Here is an 18,321-nt window from a genome sequence, read left to right on the forward strand (position 1 = left end):
TCTCTCTCTCTCTCTCTCTCTCTCTCTCTCCCCACCTCTCCCTCTCCCAGGGAAACCAGAACCAGTTATGAGGGTTCATTTAAGTCGGATTTAGGAATAACTGATCAGTTCTGCCAACTGTTCCATTGTATAGCTGGTAACAGGGATAAACCAAATGCAAATGGAAGTGTAGTGTCTGAAATTATCCTAATCTGGGATGTTTCCATTGATTCTCCCCAAGTTTCAATTTCAGGAAAGGGTACTCATCTCATTTGTGAGGGCTCTGACCTCATGACCTAATCTCAGATCCACAGGTCCCACCTAATGCCCTCGCCTTGGGGCTTAGCATTTCAAGGGTGGATTGAAGGAGAGGTACAGACCTTTAGCAGAAGTTGTTCCTTGTGGGAATCCTTCACTGGCTGTGGATGGCAGCAGAGTTGCCTGGGTTGTGCCTTTGACCCTGCTGTCTACCTGAGAAATCGGGAGATTGTAAAGAATAATTCCCAGCCAGGCACGGTGGCACTCACCTGTAATCCCAGTGGCTTGGGAGGCTGAGGCAGAAAGATCAAAAGTTCAAAGCAGCCTTAGCAATTTAGCAGGATCTTGTCTCTATTTAGAGAGGATATAAAAGGATTGCGATGTGGCTCAGTGGTTAAGCACCCCTGGGTCAATCCCCAGGACCAAAAACAATAAAAATAATTCCCTACAAAGTAAGTTCATTTATTTATTCAGCAATAATAGGCTGCTTTGCCCCCATACTGTGCAGATGTGGAATTAGAGCAAAGATGAAGGCAGACCCAGGCCAGCTGTCACGAGAAGGGAAGGGGGAAGGAAGCTGCAGACCCCTCCTCCTGTTGCCTCCCAGCCGTGGTGGCTTCCTCTGTGGGGACAGAACTCCCTTCACTTGTACCCAGTCTGATCTCACTTTTATGCTTTCAGGTCTTATTTGAGATCTTGCCTTCTTAGTGAGTTCTGGTTGTTCTGTCAGATTGCCTGCCTCTTCCCATCTCCTTTACTGTCTGTTATATCTTCCAAGTTTCTTTCTTCAAAGCACTGAAGTACATCTGGAATGTTCTTGCTTGTTGATTGGTTTACTTATTTATTTATTTTTGGGACCAGAGTTTGAACTCAGGGTGCTTTCCCATGGAGCCACATCCCCAGGCCCCTTTTTATGGGTCTCACCAAGTTGTTTAGGGCCTCACTAAGTTGCTAAGGCTGGCTTTGAACCTGAGATCCTCCTGCCTCAGCCTCCTGAGCTACTGGGATTATAGGCACGCACCACTATGCCTGGCTCTTGCTTGTTTATTAATTCATTTCTTACCTACATAAATATACCAGCTACAGTGCGCCATATACATAAGTATATGGCACACTGTACCTGGTAGAGAGTAGGTGCTCAGTTAACTATTAGCCAGAGGAATGTCAAGGAAACATATAAACTCCTCAATAAAAATCTCAAAATAGAAAAGCAGATTAAGAGGAGGGGGACCAAAGCCTCCTCGGGTTCAGCTTCCATTGAGAAGAGAAAGGGATAAGAATTTCTCACTTATCTGAAAGGGAATGGACATTTAAAATAGCTTAAAAGGACTTGCATTTGCCGTGGAAGGTCTGTGAGGGATTTGTATGATCTGTTAATTTGAAGGAGCATAAATAATTGTGCCCTTCAAAGAGACTCTGGTTTGGGAATGATGATAGAGATGTTGTAAAGAGGGAAAATAAATCAATATGGGTTTCTGTCGCAGATCAGAAATAGCTTTTATTTCTTCAGCTCTGGGAGTCATATCTCAGAATGTTAATTTCTCATTAAGTGATTTTTTTAAAAAAGAAAAAGAATCTAATATGTTCCTTCAACTGAGAGCACCATGAGTAATCTGGTCCTCACAGCCAACTGTACTTGGTGGTTGGTCATCAGAGTCGGCCTTGAAGCAGGTGCCAGGATGGGATTTCTTAAATGCAAGAGGGAGAGAGAAAGGGGAGAGGGACTAGGAGGAGGGAGGGAGGGCGTCCAGACTCTCTGGCAGGTGTGACCACCCTGAAAGGGAAGGAGGCAAGTGCGGAGAAGGAGCCAGAACCAGGCTGCCCCAGCCCCAGTTGGACAGGAACAACCCCGTGTCTGTTCCTCACTGTGTACGGTCCTGGACTGGAGCATCCTGGAGATGGGCCTCAGTGTGAGCACTGGGGGTCAAGAAGGTGCAGTTTGTCTCTGCAGGAAAGATCTCAGGTGCGCTCCCTTGTCGGGTACAGAGCTCTGTCGTCCTTCCAGAGAACCTGCCTGATGGCACTCCTGGAGGGTTTTCTCCTTGATACTTGTTTTAGACAGCTTTTCCGCTGCTGTGACTAAAAGACCCAACCCACACAACTATACAAGAGGAAAGGTTTGTCTGGAAGCTCATAGTTTCAGAGGTCTCAGTCCACAGACAGCAGGCTCCATTCCTCGGGGCTCGAGGGGAGGCAGGACATCATGGAGGAAGAGTGTGGTGGAGGGAAGCAGCTCACATGGTGATCAGGAAGCAGAGGGAGACTCCACTCTCCAGAGACAAATAGAGACCCCAAAGCCACGCCCCCAATGCCCCCTCCTCCAGCCACACCCACCTGCCTCCAGCCACCACCCAGTTAATCCCATCAGGGGTTCATTCACTGGTTGGGTTAAGACTATAACCAAGCATGAGCTTTTGGGGGACACCTCACATTCAAACCATGATACTCCTCTCTTCTCAAATGCTCAGTAGTTCTTATAAATGGTGCTGGTTGTTCTGTCCAGAGTTACTAATGTACGCACACCACAAACCTGGGCACTGGAGTGTACAGATCCGCCCCATGGAGTTGACAGGCTCTTGGGGAAGAGCCACAGTTAAGCAGGTGATTAGAGTGGGGAGCAGCCGACTTCACTCAGACTTGGGTCAGTGAGATCTACAGAAAGCATAGAGCTCATCCAAGCAGGAAGGGAAACTTAGGTAGGGTTCAGGCACCACCGGCATGGATGATGGTGTGTGCTGGTGGGTCGGGCTGTGATGTTTGGGGCTCTGAGCTCTGTGACCTTGCTTCTCTGGTGCTGGCTAGAGGTACCCTAGAAGACTCTTGGCCAAATGAAGTGCTGTTTCTTATGTTCCTTTTTTGTGAGTAAATTATGAACACGACCAACTTGAGCACCACACGGAAATATGGAGAGAGTGGAATGAAGTAATTTACCCTTGGTTCTCTTTTTATCTGTCCATCCACAGAGGAAGAGATGGACACCCTAAAATGTATTTTTTATTTCCTTTTGTGCTACCACCACCATCCACTGGAGAGGAGAGATTTAGGGACAAATTGTGAATGCAGTAAAGTGCATCAAATTCAGCTATTTGTGCTCTCTCTCTTTTGCAAGCCCTTATGAGTGGCCACATCTATGTAAACATTGCTTCCCCAGAACTGAGTCTAGTTCCCCCAATTTGCTTAAAACCCATTCTTTTGTTGTTGTTGTTGTTGGTGGTGGTGGTGGTGGTGGTGGTGGTGGTACCAGAGGTTGAACCTAGGGTGCTTAACGACTGAGCCACATCCCATCCCTTTTTTATATTTTTTTAGAGACAGGGTCTCGCTGAGTTGCTTAGGGCCTTGCAAAGTTGCTGAGGCTGGCTTTGAACTCATGATCCTCCTGCCTCAGCCTCCCAAATCACTGGCATGCACCACTGTGCCCGGCTTAAAACCCATCCTTAAAAAAAGAAAATTTAAAAGCGACCTGTATGCAGCAAGCATGGAATTATTGTCTTTCTTTGTTACTCGTGTTACCCAATTGGACAGTGCTAAGAAAGGTGTATTTTGTTCAAGGTCATTTAAAAGTATAAGTATTTTTTTTCTTTCCAGTTTTTGGATCACATGCTTTCTAGTCCTCTTCCTAGCACCCACCCAGAGAACTCCCAGGGGTCTGTGTGCAGTTGAGCGTACTCCCAAATGTAAAATGACCACTTTTCTGTTTCTGAAAGGAGACTCAGTAGCGGTGGTGATCTGGTCGAGCAGCTTTGCCTATTTGTCCGTTGTTTCCCATCGGCCCTCCTTGCCCTCCCACTCCCCTTCCACTGGACCTGACACCTTGAGGCAGCCTGCTTTCTCCCTCGGGGAATGGGAGGGGGGAGGACAGCAAGAAATTGACTCCAAAAAGGCCGAATCCCCCACTGGTCATTTTGAACAGCTGCTCTTCCCGCTCTCCCTCCTTCCCTCCCCGAGCTTTTCCAAGAAAGCTATCACTGAAAGAACAAATAAATTGTCACTGAAAACACCCTTCTGATAATGTCCCCAAATGAGGCTCTTGAGAGCTTTTCCTTTTAAAAATGGAAGTCAGGGCCTGGACAAGATCAGAACTTACAGAAGAGTTTCTCTGACTTACCAGTTTATTACCTGGGCTCCTCTGAGGTATTTCTCCCATTCCCCTCCCTCCTGCCCCTGCCCTGGGACACTGATCATCTCCTACCAAATCTACGGACACAGCCCTGGGGTGGCTGGCCTTCAGCACAGGCCCCTGTACAAAGGGAAGGGAAGCAAGAAGGTCTATTTGCAGATGTGTATCAACTGTTCCACCAAGTTTTTCTGGGTAGTGGTAAGAGTGGGTGCTTCTCACTTCCTTCCCCCCACCCCCGTCCATCACACCAGCCAAGACTGAGCTTCCTACCATAAAGGGGTGTCTGCAGACCTGGTGATCCTCTAAGTTCTACTGAAGCAGCCAGTAGGCTTCGTGTCACATCATGGTAGTGGCAGGATGAACTGTTTAGAAAGAAACCAGCCCTATGCTGCAGGTGCACATGATATAGTACCTTTGACAGCCAGTGTTACACATCCACCTCGCCATCCATCCTGGCTGGCAATGCCATATGTAGATCCTATCAAGATAAATGTCCACCTAGCCAAAGACTCATGCATGTGAGCTTTTTTTCTTTCTACTGGCCCAAAACCATAGCAGAGAGATACAGGTTGTGGTATATTCATACAGTGGAATACTATGCAGCAATTAAAAGTAATGAACTACTGACTTATCCCAAAATAAAAACACCCATACCACATAGCCCCATTTATGTAAAGTTTAAGAACAGCCCAAACCAGCCCATGGTGTTAAAGGTCAGAATAGCGGAGTACAAAAGGGACTCAAGGAAATTTTCTTGGAGGGGGAGTGATAAAAATGTATCTTTCTTTGGCGGGGAAGGGGTAACTAAAATTGAACCCAGGGGCACTCAACCACTGAGCCATATCCCTAGCCTTATTTTGTGTTTTATTTAGAGACAGGGTCTCACTGAATTGCTGAGCGCCTTTTTACTGAGGCTGGCTTTGAACTTGCAACCCCCTGCCTCAGCCTCCCGAGCTGCTGGGATTGCAGGCTTATGCCTCCACACTCCACTTAAAAATATATCTTGATCCAGAAGATGATTACATTGGAGTCATAAATCTTTACCACACAGTCCCATTCGATTTGTGCATTTGATTATTTGGAAAATAGTTAAAGAGTAGCCCATATATATGTGTTAAACATGGATTTCTCAAAGCTCTCTCATGTATGAAGCTTAAAAAAATCCAGCAGCATGCATGAGAGTCAAATATTAAAAATGCTAAACAAGTCAAGCACCAGCAAGTCTGTGTGTGCCAGGCACTCTCGTGGTGGCTGTGAAATCAGTTAGGGAGACCAGGCTTTGAAAACACTTGGTAGTATCCAGCTCTTTTGGTCCAAGAGTCCTGCTCCATAGAAAAAACTCAGATCTAACATAGGTATACCCAGAGATGTGTCCAAGGATGTTTGTGGCATTGTCAATTTCTAATTTCCCAAATATAAAAATGCCTTAGAAATCCATCATTCGCAGACTGGATCAATACGACTTCCTATAGTCATACAATAGAAAGGAACAGAGAGCCTAATGTTATGGTGCACCCAAGAAACACTCTGTTCAGCTTGTGAGACTAGATCCTGAACAGTACATTGCATGTTCTTCAACATGAGTTTGAAAATGAGGAAACGGAAGCTATAATGTTTAGGAGTCTGGGAGGGAAAACTAAAAGGAAAGTCAATAATGATTATTTCAAAATGGGAATAGTGGTTACTACTTGGGGGTGGGATGGGATAGGAAGGACTGGCCCTGTAGGGGAAGCCAGGTCCCCTCCAGTTCCAAGTGGTCACCCCACACTAGGTTTCCCTGTATGATTATTTGACAGTGCTACATTTTGGGGGTATTATTATTATTATTATTATTATTATTATTATTATTATTATTATTATTATTATTATTATTATTTTGGTACCAGGGATTGAACTCAGGGGCACTCAATCACTGAGCCCCATCCCCAGCCCTTTTTATATTTTATTTAGAGACAGGGTCTCACTGAGTTGCTTAGGGCCTCACAAAGTTGCTGAGGCTGGCTTTGAACTCACCATCCTCCTGCCTCAGTTTCCTGAGCCACTGGGATGACAGGCATGTGCCACCGTGTGCCGGCACTACGTGTGTGTTTTGCATGCCTTTCTGCCTGTGGATTCCGTTTCACAGTTAAAAGAGGCAAAGATTAGCACAAGAAAGTGAGAGACGCAGACAGCGTGCCCCTGTGGGACACATCCAGTACCAGGTGGCCTCACAGTGAGCAACGCAGCAAGAGCCACCGCACTTTCTTAAAAACTTGTGCTGTAACAGCCCTTGACAGGCTGTTTGTTCTCTCTGCTAATTGATTGCAGGCCAGTGAGAGAGCTGCGGCTGCCTCGGGGATTGTGTCATTAAAAGATGACTTTGGATGCCAGCATCTCCTTGTGGAGTTGAGAAGAAGGAGATGGGCAGCAAAGGGAGGGGGTGGTGACAGGTCTGGAAGCAAAAGGCCCCTCGCTGCTGCAGTGCTGGTGTGAGCTTGCCCTGTGAGGGGAAGGGCCAGATGAGCTCTAGTTAGCATCACGGAACCTTCTAGAAGCCTCTGGTCTTGCCTTGGTTTACATGGCAGAGACAGGCACACAAAGCAGGCAGTGGCTGGCAGCTTGCCCCAGAGTCACACCTGGAGAAGCCACCCAGCCCAGGTCCGACCAGGCTCCTCACAGTCTGTCTCCCCCTCTTCCTTTGCCAGGTCCCCACTCGCTTTTTTCAGCATTGACTGAGTCACATCAAATGGTCTCTGTTAAAGGAGCAAGTGAAAAAGTACTTTCTCTCGTTCACTCGCTCTCTCTCTTAAATGGGACTGGAGATTGAACCCAGAGCCTTGTGCATGCCTAGCAAGTGCTCTACCGCTGAACTATGCTGTCAGTGAGGTCATAGGACCTTCCCCCTGTGATTGTTCCTTTGTCACTATTGTAACTATCACCAGTGATTAAAAAGTCTGTCTGAGATTAAATGGCTAGAGTTCCTGAAAATATATTGAAAGGACTTTGGAAGAAGAGGACTTATTCTGGAACAGGAGACTTGCAGGGAAAAAACTAACCTAGGAGAGTGGGTTATATAATCCAACAGCAAGAAGATTCGAGCAGAGAGATGAGTTGATGTTGTTTGAGGAGTTCTTCCCTGTTCTTTGCACATGAACTTTAAGCTCCTTTAACCATAGAGTCTGTTACTCCTTTCACCCATCAAGTGCCCAGTAAGTATTAGTCAGTGTACTGAGGGTGAAAGGAAGATCCCCCTTGCTCTTGGGAAAGTCTTATTAGAATCCTTTGTTTTTCTTTTTTTCTTTCTTCTGTCCTGGCTGTTCTTAGTACTCAAAAAATCAATGTTACTTGTCTGCAAAGTAATTTCATGTATTCACGTCTTCATGGGCCCACGTCTTTTTTAGTGAATAGAGTTTTATTGCTCAGCCACATTCATTTCTGTATGTATTGTCTGCTGGTACTTTGGTGGCAGCGTTAGTAGTTGTGACCTAGAGACTCTCTGGTGCAAAGCCTTCAATATTTTTTCGCTGGCCCCTTTACAGAAAAAGTCCACTGCGTGCCTCATCTGTCTGGTAGCTGTTGTGCTTGCTCTGCTAAACAATATCACCCTCCCCAAGTGGTTTGTTAATGTTGGGACAATGAGAATACCCATTTAGGCCATGGCTCCTCTCTGAGAGACTCCACAGAGATTGGCTTCATTTTTCATCTTGATCACATCATGGTGTAAATTCTGAACAAGTGAATGAAGGGTCCATTTTCATCTTTATCTTAAAGAAGGAAACTCAGGAAATTGTTTTCTCCCTTTTGTATGGGAAAACCAATACTAAGCCATCTACAGAAGACTGGTAATTTCAAATGCAATAACGCACAACAAAATTTCCCGTTTGAAGTTTATGCGTGCAGCATTAATTACGTGGAACTTTCCTGAAGTGTGCTGTAAATAGGCGGTACCTGGGCTCCAATGCCTTGGCTCATACCCTTTCAAACGGATCCAGGAAGGACTGATACTTATCGGAACACTTTTGATCTCAAAATCTTCTAGAAACAGGCACACTTAAGCCATTTCCACAGTTTCCTGGATTTCGGTGTATCAGAATCATGACCATACTTGTGAGCTATTTCCAGTTCTTTCCTTAGCCAAGGCCAGGAAATAGGATGCTGTGCAATTTCTATTATCACTTATAGCATTGTTCACAGTAACGCCAAGACATAAAAAGACTTCAGAAGTGATTCCTTTTAAGTTTGATTTGAATCTGGGGCCGGTTCTCACCCATCCAGCATTCTTTGTTAATAGTTTATTATTTGAACATGATTAGGGGAGGCCAGGAAGATGCCTTCTCCTGTTTGCTTTAACAAAATGTGAAGCACAAAGGATTTAAAAATACATCTCCAGGAGTCTACCGCAAAGATCCTTGCTAAGTACTTGGGGATACAGAGATGGTTTCTTTCCTTGATTTTATGCTCTCTTTATGTCACCTTGGTATAGGAGAGGCACTGTCCAGTGGCCCAGAACATAGGTTCTGGCTTTCAATATCATTCCTGATCTGAACTAATGGTACAGTCCGCACAAACCGCTTAACCTCTGTGTGCTTTGCCCGCTGTAATCATAGTGCAACCTTAACGGCTTATCCTGGGGATTTCTCTTCTTTTGCTATCCAGGGAAAGAGCAAACAAAACAAGAAAGTGGGTGAAAAGAAGAAGCAGCCCCCCAGGTGCCCTATAAACAGGTCTGTCCATCCCAGCAGTACACAGTGAGATAAGCATTCTCAGTTCCGTTGTGTCGATGGGTGAACTGAGATTTCAGGGAGATGAGCTCATTTCCCTCAGCTCTTGCAATGTAGCCACGATTTGGATCCAGTTCTTTTTTTTTTTAGGACTTGGAGATGTATTATTTTCTTTCTCCTCTGCTACGCCAGCATCGAATGGCTTCCAGGTTATTGTCAAAATCACTTAATTCTTGTGCATCTTAGGTCTCCTTTGTGAATTAACTCATTGACTGGTGTCAAAAGTGAACTGAAAGAATGCACGCATCATGTCTGGGGTGGTCACCAGAACCTGGTCGGGGAGAGTGGGGAAGACCCTGGAACTGCTCCGTGGGGATAGTGGGGTTGTGTCCATGTAGGACTTCATGTCATTTAAATGTCACGTTCATTTCCTTAGTTGTTGACAAGATGGTGACCTTCGTGTGCTTTCTCCTTGGAAATATTGATGCCAACCTATATTTTATTCACACACCAACTCTCATATGAAAATGCCACACTTGGTCAATGGAAACCATTAATAAAGTCAGGGAAGCTCAATGTTGTTGAAATTAGCACAGTGGATTATGTCATGACTTGGACTGTACTTCTGGGCACTTGAATTTGGCTATCTGATTTTTTTTTTTTTTTTTTTTGAACCCAGGGGTGCTTAACCACTGAGCCACATCCCAGCCCTTTTATATTTTGTTTAGAGATAGGATCTTGCTGAGTTGCTTAGGGCCTTAGCATCCCGAGTGGCTGGAATTATGGGTGTGCACCATCGCACTGGCCAAGGATTTGATTTGTCAGGAGGGCTTGCTCTCCCCAAGACCCTTGCCTAGACCCCATAACCACACTAGTTATTTGTGCCTCTGGAAATTTTCTCCAGACTGTAGCTGTGGAGAAGGTGAGAATAGTGTTTCAATTCACTGCACACTGGTGGAGACTTTCTTAGAAGCAAAAGCAAGTTCTAGGCCTCTCCCTCCACATATAGTTTGCCCTATGGATGCTCAAATGACATTTCTTTCTTCTTTATATTATTATTATTATTATTATTATTATTATTATTATTATTATTATTTTGATACTAGAAATTGAGCTGAGGGGCACTTAACCACTGAGCATGCCCATCCCCAGCCCTATTTTGTATTTTATTTAGAGACAGGGTCTCACTGAGTTGCTTAGGGCCTTGCTAAGTTGCTGAGGCTGGCTTTGAACTCACGATCCTCCTGCTTCAGCCTCCCAAACCAGGGGACTTACAGGCCTGCACTACTGTGTCTGACTTCAAATGATATTTCTGGTTGCTGCCTGCTCTTTGTATAGAAGCAGGGATCAACAAATTTTCTCTGAAAGGGGATTGATAGCAAATATTTTAGACTTTGCCAGCTGTATATTTCTCTTTTTTTTCCCAACAACTCTGTGTTTCTAGTCCCAAAGCAGCCAGACGATACATAAACAGGCATGGCTATGTTCCAATAAAACTTAATTTACAAAAGTGGGCACGAGGCCAAATCTGGCCCACAAGCCATAGTTTGCCTGCTTTTGACTTAAGAGTTTCTTAGCGCTTTGGTTCGATTCATTTCTTTCAGCTCTTATAAAGGACCTGCTCTATAAAGCACTGTGCTGGGTGTCAGTCAGGAGATGTGCTCCTACTATATGTCGTAGAGCCCCGGCCTGGTAAAAGACCGCTATTAACCATTTCCACAGACTACAAATTAAGCCTGGGTCTGTTCAGCTGTGACCTTGAGGGAGTTCTCAGCACCCCCTGAGAAGATTACGACCTGTTCCCTAAGTTATGAGACCTCAGGTAGAGAAAGGCCAGGGCAGGGCCTGGCACCCAGTTCCTGCACCAGAAGTATAAACTGGGCAAAGGAAAACTGCTGTGTATTCCATTGTGTGGGATAGAGTCTTGGGGTCCAGGCCAGTGAAGGGTAAACTGAGGCTGGAGAATCCAGTCTTTTTTTTTTTTTCCTTTTTTTTTTGGTGTGTGGTGTGGGGGGCATGTACCAGGGATTGAACTCAGAAGCACTCTACCACTGAGCCACATGCCCAGCCTATTTTTGTATTTTATTTAGAGATAGGGTCTCACTGAGTTGCTTAGGGCCTTGCTAAATTGCTGAGGCTGGTTTTGAACTCTCAGTCCTCCTGCCTCAGCCTCTTGAGTTGCTGGGTTTACAGATGTGCACCACCATACCCGTCTTGGAAAACCTAGTCTTTATCAACAGATGAGAGTCAATGTGTCTGCCTGCTCCTGGGAGCATCTTTCATCACTGTCACATAGGACAAGCTCTGGACCCAACTTCTTCTAGACAATGAGACCTTAGGTCATTAATCCTTTTGAATCCTATCCTTATATGATTCTCATCTGTCCTTGCAAGTCTTTCTCTTCGCAATTCTAAAATCGGGATGCATCTTTGAGTTGCTATCAAGTCATTGTTTAACAAGCAACACGTAACTGTTATCGATGAATTTTGAAATAGCGAACCATCTTGTGACTAGTGTTGACTTAGATACTGAAGAAATGGAGGATCTTGGATTTGGGGTTATTTTAAATGCACCAACTGCTACTATGTGCATTTTTCCCCCTCTCTTATGTCGGTTTGGTACCTCCTTTGTTCTGGGAACAGAGTATTTTAGCTGCTAGGTATACACAGAGGCCTTGGCCCTGGTGCAGTAATTGGGCTGTTGGAGTAGACAGTAAACAAGTTAATGGAAGCAGCAAAGGAAATGAATGGAGTAGGTGGATATAGGTAATTGACAGCAGAGGGGACATCCCTCGGGTGGATGTTCAGGCAGTGGTGAGCAGAGACCCAGATGCTAAGATGTCACCCATGAGATGGTGGGAGGGAGAGCCCTGCAGGCAGAGAGAGCAAGTGGGCAGCCAGGGGGAGACAGGGAGAGACCCTGCACAGAGGTAGACAGGACCTCAGGGCCATGGTGAGGAGTTTAGATTTCATCTTAAATGAACTGAGAAGGCTCTGCAAGACTTCAAGTCGAGCAGTGACAAGATTCATTTTCTGTTTTTTTTTGTTTTGTTTTGTTTTTTTAAGTTCTAAGTCTTCACTGAGCTGATCATGTTTACATCTTCTGCAGATGAGCCACCAAGAGCCCAGGGGTCTAAAGTGAGGCACTAGAAAGAGCCCAGGGCTGGGCATTGGAGACCCAGAATCCCTCCTCAGGCCGCTGTGTGGTTTCGGGGCAGTCTCTTTCCCTCTCTAACCTCATTTCCTTTGTTTCTAAAATGAATTAGAACCAGTATCCTTTGAGGACACCAAAGTCCCAGTCTCTCCTGACTCTATTTATTCCCTAGTCCCTTTGACATCCTCCACTTCTCTGTGACTTTTGGGGGATTTCCTGAGTGACACCTGGTCATGACCTAGGCCTGGTACCTGTTCCTGGTACCATGGAGCCTTATAGAAGCCTTCTCCTTGAACACGGGACAGCCCCATTTTCCCTCCCATCTCATGCTCCTTAGGAAACAAGCTGTGATAATGAGCAACCAGTTACACAGACCGGACATTGTTGCTTGTATGTAGATCATAAATTCCCTCCTCCTAGGCTCCCCTGGGGAGGCCCCTGCCCATCTTAATTACTATCTCCTATTTTCCAGCCTCCCCCAGTGCCACGATCCTAACCCCAGGTTCTGGTCCTCAGGCCCTTGTGTCCGTATTTCCTGCTTCCCATCTATGCCTGGCCTGCCCTCCTGTCGCCAGCTGTCAGCCCAGGACTGCCCCAGATCACACAGTGCGTGCGTGGCAGGTCTAGACTCAGCCCAGAGCTGCCGACCCGTGTCTAGTGTATCCCCACCCCCATTCCAGGACCTTTTCACAGTTTTTAGCCAAATTATCAATTATACTTACCCAGCTGGTGATTAGCATCCTTGAACCTGTTCAATTGGGGGTTTGAGACTATTCCTTCTCTCTTTCCTCTGGCTTGTGGCTGCCCAGCCACACACCAGGAGGAGCGAGCTCTGTGCACTGGCCTTTCTCTGCCTGTTTACCCAGGTGGCTACAGGCCTCTTGCTTCCCCACTGCAGCCAGGATTTAAACCAGAAGAAAAGTGACATTCACATACCAAGATGTTACCAGCAGCAAAGGTGCATGAATCCTGACCCCAGCCATGAATGGAAGAGGCAGAGCCAAGAGCCAGTGCAAAGGCCCTGGGGTAGTACACTCATGGAACCCAGAGGCCAAGTTGGCTGTACCTAAGAATCAGAAAGGAGATGTGGATGAGCCTGAATGACCTTAAGCCTTTAAGGAAAAATAAATTGCTTTTTCTTAAAAAAAAAAAAAACAAACAAACAAACAAAAAACCATACATAAAAAGCAGGGGCCAGGGAGGAGACATTGATTAAACTAAACAATCCTTGTGCTAAAAACAGAAGCTTGGCCTCCAATGTCATTTCCCGAAATTGAGAGTGATGTTCATTTTCTCCACTTGGAGTGCCCATATTCTGTCCAAGTCCCTTCCAGGGTACTACGTTGATGACCGTGTATGCATGCGTATTGGGGGTCTTTACACATTCTTCATGACCCTGCAGGTTCTTCTGTATGTCGACTGTGCACCGAGTTTTATAAAGAGCCTTCTCTTTGCCTATTGCAACCAAAGCATTGAGAATATTAAGTTATTAACACATTGGGAAAAAAAATGCAATCAATCAGATGATTATCATCTAATGTTTTAATGATCACATTTTTAATCCAATTACGCATGTTTGAATCTTTCAAATTTTCTTTAATTAAAAATTGCCTCCTGGCACTGCTCTCAGAAAGAAAATTGAACAGAATCAGCCAGATAGAATTTAATGTGGAAAGGAAACTGCGGAGATAGCAGGGCCGCGCTGGATGGAAGGGTTGACCAACAAAGTTGAAGCCCTCGGACGGAATTTCCTAATTGATAAGAAAAATTTAATCATCTTCAGATAGACCCCGTTTGCATTCAAATAAGGTATTCCTTTGCCAAATAAACCTCCCCTGGCTGATTATTCACATTGTCGTTCAAAATGCTTAAAAATGAAAGAAGGAGTTGGGTGAGTCGCAGACTACTTCATACAGTGTGTATTTAATATAAAAGCCATGCATTATTCATCCTCATAATTTGAATAACTTTGAATTTAACGTCCCGTTCCTCATCTTTTCCTTTGATGAACAATTAATTATTAAAATATAATATTGTCTGCATACAGCACCCAGGATCTCGAACGTGTGGAAGATGAGATTCATTCCTTTTCAATTCTTTTATCTAGGAATGCACAGTACCTGCTAATTATGGCATAATGCATGAATGGTGGTATAAGTAGAGTGTTTCAAATATTTTTCTCAACTGGTAAGTGGCTGGAATAGGCATGTTTGGAATTCGAATTGCTAATTAGGATTGGGGGAGGAATGCTCTCATCTGGATGGATATGGAGACCCACTGGCCTTTTGTAATGGGAATTATTTACTTATTTACTCGCCTGGGTGCTGGGGATTGAATCCAGCTCTGTACCACTTAGCCCCAACCCCAGCTTTTTTATATATTTTATTTAGAGACAGGGTCTCCCTCTGAGTTGCTGATGCTGGCCTTGAACTTGGAATCCTCCTGCCTCAGCCTCCCGAGCTGCTGGGATTATGGGTTTGCACCACCACACCCAGCATAACAGGATTTATTTAATAAGCACATCTGTACATGTACTCTCTGCCAGGTACTCTCCTAATGTCTCCTAACTTATTTAATAGAACTTCCCTAGGAGGTGGGTATTGCCATCCCATTTGACAGGTGAAGAAAAAAGTTACAGAGAAGTTTGATAACTTATTGTAGGTCAGACACTTTAAAAAAAAAAAAGCATTTTAGTTGTAGATAGACACAATAACTTTTATTCATTCATTCATTCATTTTTATGTGATGCTGAGGATCGAACCCAGTGCCTCACACATGCTCGGCAAATGCTCTACCATTGAGCCTCCCCAGCCCTATAGGTCAGACCTTTAAGTGGACTGGTCAGGATTCGGATCCACGGGGCTTGGCTCTAGCATTTCTGTTTTGTAATGTCTACATTTATGACGATGATCTTCCTTAAGCATTGAAAGGTTGTTCCTCCTCCTTCCCTGGGCCTGTCCTCAGAGGTCTCCGTCTTGGGTCCAGGTAGTTGAGCAGACTTCATGGGCAGTACTGGGAATTCAGGGCTCCCATTTCAGAAGCTGCCCTTAATGTAGAGTGAGGCCCTCTGTGCACCCCAGAAGGCTGAGCAGGACTTGGACTTTTCAGAAAGATCACCACTACACACCGACGTCCTGCTTGCACTCAGAAAAACCAAGGAGCAGAAACACCTCAAGAGTTAATTCTGTAATCTTAGTATATTGTTCTCAAAACACATGATCATTTAATGACCACAGAGACTAGACATGTGGCCCTCCTTCCCTTGCCCCCAAGACTGGCTGTGGCTTATCAAGGTGACCTTTGAACATGAGACACTCCTTCCTACTACATTCAGGTGGAAGTAGGTATGGGCCTGAAGCCCAAATCCATTCCACAGCTTATTTTTATATGGCTCTGAGCTAAGAATTATTTTTTTTTGTTTTGTTTTGTTTTGGGTACCAAAGAATGAACTCGGGGGTGCTTAACCACTGAGCCCCATCCCCAGCCCTATTTTGTATTTTATTCAGAGACAGGATCTCGCTGAGTTGCTTAGCGCCTCGCTGTTGCTGAGGCTGGCTTTGAACTCTCGATCCTCCAAGTCTCAGCCTCCTGAGCCACTGGAAAATAGTTTTTATATTTATGCCCTAGTTAAATGAAATGCTATTTCCCCCAAAAGAATTCTATTCTTCTTCTTAAGGGGACATGTATTTTGAAGATTGCCCTCAGTTGTTATTAGCGTTTTGAATATTGTTAATATTATAGAAGTGGGTTAGTTATGTAAGTACCTACACAACGTCTTTGATTTTTGCCTCTTGCCTGCAAAGCCTAAAATATTTACTATGTGATGCTTTACAGAAAATGTTTGCTAATCCCTGGTTTAAAACAGAGCGAACCAGCTTGTGATTCATCTGGGCTTGTTCTCAGGCGCGCGCTTGCCTTCACAAATCAGGGCTTACAGCGAGCCAGGCACTGTGTTAATCCCCTTACATCAATTAGCTCCTTAATTGGCACAGCCACCCTAAGGGATACATGTTCTCATCATTGCCATTTTTACAGATCGAAGAAGCAGCTCAGAGACGTTAAGGCCTTTGCCTAAAGTCACACAGCTGTTAAATATCAGTTGGTTCCAAAACTCTTGCTAGAGATTTAGCATAGAAAACTCCCACCAGGCCTGCTGAGGCCGATGGAGAATATAGCAGACACAGTGTGTGTGCACTAGTTATGCAGTTGTTAAAAAATACATACTCACAAAGCAAGCAAGGAAGTACAGGGCAAGACCTCGGCAGATAAGAGGAAGAATAATTATACATAATTAGGATAGGAATGAGGTCAGGATGGTGGCTAGACTCCACGTGCAGCTCTGGGTGACATGGGCCGCTGGTCCGGGTGTTTCAGGTCCTCAGTGGTTTCCGTAAAGCAAGAATTCCATTCAAGTCTGCATTCTTGAATTTCTGACATTGGGTCTGTTAGTTCCCCCTGGTCTTTTATTCCCAGCTCCAAAGTTAAAAGAATTTGACTAAATTGGTGCTTTTCAAAGTGTCCCTGGGTCCCCAACTCAGCCTCAGCCATGGTGGCTGTGCCCTGAGCTCTTAGANTTTTTCCTTTTTTTTTTTTTTTTTTTGGTCAAGGGGGTGGTGGGGGTAACGAGGCATTGGAACCCAGGGGCGGTTAACCACTGAGCCGCATCTCCACCATTTATATATATATATTGTTAGAGACAGGATCTCCCTGAGTTGCTTAGGGCCTCGCTGAATTGCTGAGGCTGGCTTTGAACTCACAATCCTCCTGCCTCAGCCTCCTGAGCCACTGGGATTGCAGGCACAAGCCATGGTGCCCGGTCTGATTGCACTCTAAATGAGTGGAAGCCTGTACCTTGCCTCTAGAGCCCTTGGATTGGTCAAGGACAGAGAAGCCCTCCTGCATTCACACAGGGGTCTCACTTCCTGTTTCCTGCCCAGTGAAGGAACATTATTTGCAAGTCTGATCCTGCTGTACCCATGTTCCCCTTTGAAAGGGAGTCTCCCCTGCTGATGTGCCTGGTGTTTCCGCTTTAACTTTTGATACTCTTCAACCTGGTGGCCTCCTGGAGGGGGGTGTGGTCCTGGGAGCTCTGCTGCAAGGGCCCCCCAGCCCCCTCCTCTGCAGGGGTTGTCTGCTGCTTCTGGAGGGCTCACCAGGGCTTCTGGATCTGGCCCTGGGGGAAAACACCTCAGATTGTTCTGCTCCTTTTGTTTGGAGCCATGGACCCTAAGGCAGATTTGTGTGCTGCAGTGTGACACCAGCTTCACCTGCCACCAGGGAGATGGGAAGGTTGCAGGTGTGCACTCCTGGTGCCAAGCCCCCTGCACCCTCTGAGTGCTTCAGGATTCCTGTTGGCTATTTACACAGCCCTGGAAGTGCAGAGGCTTTAGCTAAGGCCAGAATATTTTCTTCTCCCAGCCAAGCCAGTCCCAGCCAAGCCGCGTGCACTCCTGGAGATTCCCCCCTCGTTAGGCTGCTGGTTCCAGGGTTAAATTAAAGCCCAGCCTTGCCAGTGGGTAGAGGCACAGTGCCACTGTTTGCAACCTTTGATCCAACAGAAACTGGCGTGGTCGTCCTGATTGTGGGCCCTGTGATTTGAAGACTTTTGCATCTTTTAGTTGATACTTAATTTTTCCTTTAAAAAAAAATGTAGCAAAAACCTCTACGAGAATCAGCTTTGGTTTTGAAGGTTTGTGAATCACAGCTATTACTACTCCACTGCTCACATGTGACCATGGGCCTCATTATGTCACTTTTCTGTGCCCTAAAGCCCACATCTGGAAAGTTGGAGAGCACAGTGATGTGGATTATGAAGGTCAGGGATTGCAAACATAAATACCTGGTTTTGGGCTCTGTGAATTGGGAATGATCCTAGGACAAACTTGGTGAAGTTATACTGAATATCAAATAAGTTAAAATGTAAAAAGCTTTTACAGTGGGACCTTGCTCATATAGAACGTGCTGTTTAAAGCCACATGTGGTGGCACATACCTGTGATCCCAGTGGCTCTGGAGATGGAGGCAGGAGGATCGCAAGTTTAAAGCCAGCCTCAGGAAAAGTGAGTGAGGCCCTAAGCAACCCTGTCACTAAATAAAATATAAAAAGGGCTGGGGA

At 45.4% G+C, this 18,321-nt stretch overlaps 1 protein-coding gene across 2 annotated transcripts in view; it reads left to right on the top strand.

The window, feature by feature from the left end:
* Positions 1-18,321, top strand: part of Ptprg (protein tyrosine phosphatase receptor type G) — a 708,054-nt gene that overhangs the window by 551,009 nt on the left and 138,724 nt on the right. The gene's annotated exons all lie outside the window — the stretch shown is intronic.

This window comes from Marmota marmota, unplaced genomic scaffold, assembly GCF_001458135.2.
Source record: "Marmota marmota marmota unplaced genomic scaffold, marMar, whole genome shotgun sequence".
In the NCBI taxonomy this organism is placed as follows: Eukaryota; Metazoa; Chordata; class Mammalia; order Rodentia; family Sciuridae; genus Marmota; species Marmota marmota.